A 9298-nucleotide genomic window follows, 5' to 3' on the forward strand; every position below is an offset into this window, starting at 1 on the left:
TGAACCAACGCTTCATCCAGAAATGTGTGTTTTGTAGTTTGTAGATATGTGTTTATTGTAACTGTTTGTGTTTATTGTGTTTATAACTATGTATTTGTTTTTTTTTGTAACTTTGTGTTTATAACTTTATTGTGTTTTTTTGTAACTGTTTGTTGTGTTTAACTGTCTTTATTGTCTTTATTGTGTTTTTAACTATGTGTTTATTGTGTTTTGTTGATAACTGTGTTTATTGTTTTTTTGCTTGTAACTACATGTTTAAGTTTTTTGTTTGTAACTATGTGTTTCTTATGTTTTTTGTTTGTAACTTTGTGTTTCTTATGTTTTTGGTTTATAAGTATGTGTTTATTTTGTTTTTTTGTTTGTAACTACGTGTTTCTTAGGTCGTTTTGTCCGGGTCACCCTCCAAAAAGGAAATGTGTTTCACCTGGTTAAATAAAGGTTTAATAAAATAAATAAACATGGATACACATTCCGGTCCGCTGTGAAGACCCGAGCTGGAAGCTTCAACATCAAACATCCTTTTGACGGCCCGTTGTCTTTATTTGACACGGCGGTTATAAACCTTGAACGCCTCGTCTACCATTTTGAAATTCCACCTAACCTTCAAATGTATCCCCCCCCCCCCCACACACACACACACACACACACGTACGTTGATTGATGAACACGTGAATCAGTTTTCAGGATGTCAAGCGAGACGCCGACGTCCTTCAATCTCACACTTTCTCTGCAATTTCAAATATACGGTCGGATTCAATTTGATATCTCTCTCTCCTTTGACCTTTGACCTCATCTCCTTCACTGGCCCGTCTTGAATCAATCTCTAGTGTGGCTTCTTCCTCCAACAGAGACGATGCCAGCTTCATTGGGTTCGTGGGCACTGAGCACAGGTATGGCTCCTATATCTCACTTTGGGGGGGGGGGGGTTGTTGTTGTTTGTTGCATTAATGGGCAGGAGGAAACCAAGCAGTGTGTGTGTGTGTGTGTGTGTGCAAGGTCAATTTACACTTTTTTTCCTCCTTTTTTTTATAGATTAAATGTAACAACCATCTGTGTGTCTCTATATCTAGACGGTCTGGCTCTGTATCATGTTCTACCACACACACACACACAACTTTCTACACACACACACACACACAGTATTGCAGCTGAGAAAGAGAAACTGAACTCCTCCTCCCGGTGTATTTGTGCACACAGTGTAGTGTGACAGCGTGGAGTCACCTTCTACCTGGAGACACAGATCGTGTCGTCACGGCAACAGCGTTGCTAGACAACTGTGCCCCAAATGTGTGGTTTTTTTCTTCAGTAATTCAGCTTCATTGTGGGAGATCATAACTATAATATCTGTATATTAAGGCCTCTCTCTCTCTCTCCTTCTCTCTCTCTCCCTCTGCAAACTTGACCCAGTGAAACTTGTTAATCTCTTAAACCTCCTGAACTTGTTTCCTCTTCTGCAACATTTCATCCTTTACTTCTTTACTTCCTTCCATCTGGATCCCCCATTGCATCATCTTACTGTGAAGGCCTGACTCTCTCTCTCTGTCTCACTTCCTGCAGCCTTCCATTTTCCTCACAAGACGTCGTCGCCCGACTTCCTCAAGACCACGTTAGCAGTTTGACACACACACACACACACACACACACACACACACACACACACACACACACACACACATTTTAAGTAGCAACAGACATCAAGTAGGGAGATTAAAGGAGTCAATGTGTCAGTGTGTCTCTCTTTCTTTCTCTCTCTCTCCCTGTCTCTCTCTATCCATCTCTCTCACTTACCCCCCCCAACACACACACACACTCTCACCCCCTCTCACCCCCCACCACCCTTTCCAAGAAAAAATGGCCAGATGGCCTTCCAATCCTACATGCTAATCCACAACATACACACAGACTGCAGCTCAGACACACCTACTACACACACACACACCTACTACACACACACACACTGACACACACGTATAAACCGTCAACACGAGTTCGGAGCGGTAACAATAGCAGCACAGCTCATCCTACGGGTCCTCAGCCCACTGGTGTGTGTGTGTGTTCGTGTGTGTGTGTGTGTGTGAGATCGGGTTACGGCCCAGTTGGCCCGCGCCAGGTTCCGTGTGCACGTCTTTTGTTAGCCGGGCCGCGGTAAGAGAAGCCGCGTGTGTTGGGTTACGGCGGCCGTGGAAAGCGAGGGGATGCCCGGCGCCGCCCGCGAATAACCGAGAGCAGAATGGAGATCAAAGTTCTGATGAATAGAACGCAGGAGAAGTTCTGCTGACATGTGGAGGACCGTTTTGTTAATATCGTTAAATATTGTTTGTTTTTGAGGTATGTACCCCCCCATTTGTTTCAGCAGAGTACCCCCTGACCAGTGCAAAGCATTGTGGGTAGAAAAAAGAGATGTAATATGCAGCATTTTTATATAATTCAGTTTATGAACTTACAATTATATTTTAATGAATATTTATTAAATGACTATTTTCAAAAGGCTTTTTTAATGGATGGTCATTTTAAATATTAAATGTGCCGGGATCTTTTTTTAGGGATGCACCTTATTGGAATTTTAAAAATATATACACCTGGGTGTAAAGTTGTAATGTTTTTTTATATATAAATAAGAAAGTCTATTTTGTTAATGAATATATAAGAAAGCTATGATAATCAATAAGGGATATTATGAAGAATATTCTGAGGAATGCATTATGGAAACATAGGTCACTGTCAATATATATATATAATTATTTTATAAATAATAATTTTTTTTACTTACAATGTATATATATACATTTTTATTTTACTTTTTTTTTATTATTAAATAAATATTATTATAGTATATATAGATATATTATTGTATTTTTTAAAGAACAATTTATATTTATATATAAATTGTTCTTTAAAATAACTTATTTATAAAATTATTATTATTAGTATAATATATATACATATATATAGATATTTATAGGTTTAAATATGATCAATGTATGAGTATTATTCTTGTAACTAATACTGAGTGTAAGATCCTTGGTTTTTGGGTATATCGGCTAATACCGAGTACCGATGAGATTCCGTTGTTAATAATCAATAAGCTGTATACACTACCGTTCAAAAGTTTGGGGTCATCCAGACAATTTCGTGTCTTCCATGAAAACTCACTTTTATTTATCAAATGAATTGAAAATTGAATAGAAAATATAGTCAAGACATTGACAAGGTTAGAAATAATGATTAATATTTGAAGTATTAATTTTGTTCTTCAAGCTCAAAGGAAGGCCAGTTATAGCTTATATCAACAGCATAACTGTTTTCAGCTGTGCTAACATAATTGCACAAGGGTTTTCTAATCAGACATTAGTCTTCTAAGGCGATTAGCAAACACAATGTACCATTAGAACACTGGAGTGATAGTTGATGGAAATGGGCCTCTATACACCTCTGGAGATATTTCATTAGAAACCAGACATTTCCACCTAGATTAGTCATTTACCACATTAACAATGTAGAGAGGGTATTTATGATCAATGTTATCTTTATTGAAAAAACAGTGCTTTTCTTTGAAAAATAAAGACATTTCTAAGTGATCCCAAACTTTTGAACGGTTGTGTATATTCATTCTTTAATGTGAAACATCTGGCTCGACTTAATCAAACATTGCTTAAACTAAATGTAACGCGCATAAATAAAAATGTACCGAATTGTCACTTATTAAAAAAATTATTGTCTCTGATTTGAGCCGATCTGGCTTATTATCACCGATACGGCATCCATCTTTTTAAATACGTATTGATCCGATATCTTTAATAATACTTTGCATTAATGAACATTTGCATGCGAAGCCCCTTTAAGCCTCGATCCCCGTTGACACTATAAACCGTCGTCGGGGAGCTTCTCGTCTATCTGTTAGTATCAGGTGCAGATTATGCCCCGAGCTTTGCTTTGCAGGTACAACAATGTGCACGCCTGTAACCTCGAACCTCACGCACACACAGCGGTGTCGATACAGGTGTGATGGGCATTGAAATGTGTGTGTGACCCCAGAGTGATGCATAAAAACACTCCAACACTCCGAGTGTGACGTCACTGCTGTGATACAGGTGGACAGCAGTCAACTCCCAAAGAAACAACAAGTTTAGATCCTCAAATTCTGTTATTGAACTGAGAAAAAAAAGGGGGAGGAGCCATCATGGTGGTTATAGGGACGCGTGATATTGAGAGAGAGAGAGAGAGAGCAGTGAAATGAGTCGTCATGGTGGTCGGGGCAGATGGCGGTGAGCGGAGGGGCGACCATCACGTCTCCGTCGACACCTTCGGCATCCCCATCCCCCACCTCCACGAGCGCCATCAGGACTCCCTCCATCCCTCCTTCACGCCAGACAACAGGTCTCACCATCGGGAGGCTGACTGCGCCCCCTTGGCGACGATCCCCCCCCCCCCCCACACACACACACACTCTGAAGCCACCACGATCTAAGTGATGGAGAGACAACACGTTCACTACTGTCGCCGATCGATTATTCCTCCCTTCACCGATGGCAGTGGAAGAATCCGAGGCAGAATATCCCCCCCCACTCTCCCCTCCCCGATGAAGTCAGGTGACCAGATGTGGTATATCTCCCTGTCACTATACAGACTCTGTGAAACTGCAACACACACCCACGTTAACGCCACAGCAGGCAGCGTGTGTGTGTGTGTGTGTGTGTGTGTGTATATGGAAATAAAAGACATGTCTTCATTAAGCCATAGGTGAGGCAGTGCAGAGATGACAAAAGAGCGCCTATCAGCACGTTAACCATCCATCACCCCCCCCCCCCCCATTCCACAGCACACACACACACACACACACACACACACAGCTCTGATCCATCCCCGTTAGCCTCTGTTCTACAGACCCCCAAAAATAGCACCGCTTCTTTTTGGTTCCAGCGTTGCCACTGCAGCTGCTGCGTTTCTCCAGAACACACACACACACACACACACACACACACACACACACACACACTCACACAGAGAGAGAGAGACACACACCACAAGGCCAGCACAGGCACCACCATTGATTCTTAACACCTCCCCATCAATAGAGATGCTATTTGCGAGGCACAGGGGAGTGCATACAGAGATGATGGGGGGGGGGGGGGGGAGTATGGGGTATATGGGGGAGTATGGGGTACATGGGGGGGGGGGGGGTATGATCACGTCTCCAGCCCATCTGATGCAGGCATCCATGTCCACCTCGCCCCTCTCGCGGACGGATGAAACAGCTGCCTCGACTGAAGGGTGGGGAGGAACCGAACGGCTACAAAGCACCCCTCCATACACAGCCTCACCCCTCCTCTCCTCTCCTCCCCTCCCCTCCTCTCCTCCTCTCCTCCCCTCCCCTCCTCTCCTCCCCTCCTCCCTTTCCACATCCCCTATTGCCATACACACACACACACACACACACACACACACCGAGAGGGACATTACCTGAAATACGTGTTCACATGGACTCGCTCGGTGTTTCTCCGTGGAGCCCGCAGCTCTGGTGGGTTCATCGTCCGCGCGCGCGGCCCTAGTGACGGCGGGAAGGCGCGCTGGACATCCCCTCGTCGGACCGGTTCCTTGACCCGAAAAGACGCTCGCGAGCTCGCTCGGCAGGCTTGATGCTCCACTGGCTGCTTTCGCTGTTCCCTAGCCCGTGACGTCATCCGCCCTGCGCCGCTCATTGGCCCGAGAGGCCGAATATTAATGCGGGAAGCGGTTCGGGGGGCGGAGTCAAGCCAACGGGCAGAGGGAGTTGGTTTTATGGTTCACAGGCGAAATGAGCTCAGGGAGAAGGCCAGGAGGGAGGGAGGCATTATATGTGCCTTTATTAAGGCGGTTTTTATGAGTATTATTAATAAACTGATTCCTCTCAAAGTCATAGTTTCACAATGTATAGACAATAAAAATAATACAATAAAGTCTGATCATCTGCTACAAAAATGCTCAGTTCAATAAGCAGTACGCAAATAATTATATAATAATTATAAAAAGAAGAAGAATATTATTAATAATAATAATAATAATAACAATATATACTTTATTGATCCCATCCTTAGTTATAAAGGAGCAATAGGCTGCTGTGAAGCGGCTAAGGGGGCAATATCCCAAAAATATTTGCTTCTTTAATTATATATAAGAATTTCTGAAATGTATCGCACCTCCCGATATTTATGTATCCAGTATATCTGCTGTAAATGGAATAATACAAACACTTTATATTTTGTGTCGGGAAGAAGGATTCTTTAATTGTATTGATCTTATTCCTTAAATAAATAGAGGTGATAAACAGTATAGTGTTATTTTTTACAGGTGGATTATGCTGGTATGTTTAAGAAACTACTTGTAATACTATCTACTTCTTAAATTTAAGATTTCACAATCCACTGAAGTAGTTCATGACATTATAACAAGTTTATGTATGTTTATATTAATATATATATATATATATATGTTTTGTCTTTTAAAATATGTAATACCAACATTTTAACCAGATTGTTGTTCCCCCTGAACGTCTCTATGGATTTCTGAGCAGGCGGAGACGACAACCAAAATCCTCGCTGCGTTTGCCCTAATTTGCCTATGATGTCATCTTTTCCCCCTATCTCACCTGTGATTGGCTGCCTGGCGCAGCATCTGCTCAGTCTCATGGAAAGTGCTCCGAGCCCAAGGTGGAGGCCTATCCGAGGCTCTGTGAATTATGTGCTGGTTGTCCTGGCAACCCCTGTAATGTCGACTCCTCGTCAGGGAGCAATATGGCGGTTCGGTGACAGCGGGTTGGAGAACCTGAATAATGGAGAACCTAAAACAGTGTTCACAATCGGAAAGGTGACTTTTTAAAACAGAAATTGCAAACCATATTTTCTGAGCTTTGAGATTATAGAAAACAATTAAAAAACATTTTTGTTGTGCTAACAAACATGAGACTTTCTGAAATCTTGGGGATTTTAAACATCGAGATTTTTTTTTTTTTTTTGACGGTACAAGTTTTTATCCATGCTTTGCAGGCACTCAGTTGAGACCTGATTAGAGCATAGACATAAAAGAAAAGATGCAAATGTGACTTGAGTTCAGCAGAGAGTGAGGCACAGCTGATGCAACAACAACAAAAGTGTACAAAATGCTCCTAAGCAACCACTAATTCATTAATGTCCCATGCTTGTGACTGTCGTGCATGTGACGCGGCGGGGCTACGACCCCAGAAGGCCGTTTGCTGATGTGGAAATATATGGTAGACAGGTGATCTCTCCAAAACGGGTCCAACAGGTGAGCTATCAGGGGTCACCATCAATGTGTAATTCACACGGTCGTTTGAGGAAACGTGCAGAATGCAATGCGAGGAACTCTGTGATCAATGTAAGTCAAATATCCACGTGTTTATGTGTGTGTGTGTGTGTGTGTGTTCATGTGTGTTTATGTGTGTTTATGCCATCAACGACATGGTGAAGGTCATAATGAGTTATAATATGCTGTTATAACCCGTCTGTTGCTGTACGAATTTAAAGTCAGCCAATCAACAGGGTCAGCTCTCACATTCATGGAGACCTGGTCACACACACACACGCACATTATTTAATAAATAATATATATTTTAAATAACAATTTATAGAAATATATTAATGTTATTTATTATTATTTATATATATATAGATAAATTAAATGTTTTCATAAAAATGTATATATATATATATATAAATTGTTATTTAAAAAATATTATTTTTTAAATTATTACAATTAATATTAGAATATATATATATATATATATAATTGTATATTTATATATATATTTTTTATTTATATATATGTTGTATATATATATATAGTAGGCCCTATAATAATATTACATTTTAATTGCAGGGTAACATATTACTGACAAGCAGAAACAAGTTATTTCTGAATATTCTAAATATTGTTTGACTAAGAAAAAATATATATTAGGGAAATTGTTGAGTCATGAGTAAAAACTCGAGCCAGATCATTTCCTCCAGCGTGGTGCTGACGGCTCGGATCAGGAGCTGCAGTGAGGAGGGGCATTGTTTACCCTCCATAGTCTGCTGAGTGATCAGGTTTATATAATATGCATCCTGTATCAATATATATATATATAGTGATATGGTTAATATAATGCATCCTATATAAATATATATAGTGATCAGGTTTATTAATGCATCCTATATAAATATCTATAGTGATCAGGTTTATTAATGCATCCTATATAAATATCTATAGTGATCAGGTTTATTAATGCATCCTATATAAATATATATAGTGATCAGGTTTATTAATGCATCCTATGTAAATATCCTGGGAAGCAGAGCACATCTCTGAGGGAACATAATGAAACAATTAGATGGATTATTATAAAGTTGTGTCCATATATTGACATTTACACACATGTGTGTGCAGGCACGTGCACAGATAGAGCCCTAGTGGTGCTCAAGCACCAGCCCTTTTGCCCTGGATGAGAAAAGTGCCCTTTTTGCTGGAGCCACTTTTTTTATTCATCAGTATTTAAGAATAAAAGTTACTCTTTCTGTCAAGTCCCCCCAAATGTGTTTTAATATCCGACGGGGCATTTATCTGAGAACTTCGCCCCGACATGCTCCGCGGCGCTCACGAGCTCACGTGCCCCCCCCCCCCCCGCCCCTCCCTCCTCCACTTCCTCCTCCGCGCAGTGCTCCTCGCGCCACCAAGCGGGTGCACCTCCTTCTCCTCTGACCCGCAGCACCAGACACACAGGTCCTGACGGTGTTTGTCCACTGACGTTGTTTTGTGATAAATCAACCACAACATTAGCGCTGCTGAAAACATGACGTCACAAGTACTGGTCCGACGTTTCCTAAACAAATAAACAAACAAAAACTCACGAAATCCTTGATTTCAAAGCCTTGCAGCTGTTTACTGACGTTAGTTATGTTTAGAGAATAGAGAGAGGGAGAGAGAGTGAAGAGAGAACAAAGAGAGAGAAGAAAGAGAGAGAAGAGAGAGAGTGCATTCTTATTCCGTTCTATTTAACGGGCTAGTCTAGGATTTGCGTGGCCAGACTGAAAAAAAATCATAAGGCCTCTCTGGTATTGTTCAGAGGGATGTCTGTTGATGTCTATCAATATCGCTCATTTTGAAAATGACGTCAGAGGGCAATACGGATCTGTATCTGACCAGCAAGGAGGGCAATACGTGGCTGGCATGACGACCCATTAGCCAATCAGAACGCTTGTACTGTTGTTGCTATATAATAATTCATCTTTATTCATAAAGAAAATGTAAGCGAGCAGTCTGATGC

The 9298-nt window shown here is 41.2% G+C and overlaps 1 protein-coding gene across 4 annotated transcripts in view; it reads right to left on the reverse strand.

Annotated features, from left to right (window-relative positions):
* The window catches only part of LOC130191945 (serine/threonine-protein kinase PAK 3), a 29243-nt gene extending 23591 nt beyond the window's left edge, over window positions 1–5652 (reverse strand). For all 4 annotated transcript variants that reach the window (XM_056411711.1, XM_056411710.1, XM_056411709.1 and 1 more), the window contains exon 1: window positions 5461–5652. The gene's annotated coding sequence lies outside the window, so the exon portion shown is untranslated. The remainder of the gene's footprint in view (window positions 1–5460) is intronic.
* Window positions 5653–9298: the final 3646 nt, after the last annotated feature.

Source organism: Pseudoliparis swirei, chromosome 3, assembly GCF_029220125.1.
Source record: "Pseudoliparis swirei isolate HS2019 ecotype Mariana Trench chromosome 3, NWPU_hadal_v1, whole genome shotgun sequence".
NCBI lineage: Eukaryota > Metazoa > Chordata > Actinopteri > Perciformes > Liparidae > Pseudoliparis > Pseudoliparis swirei.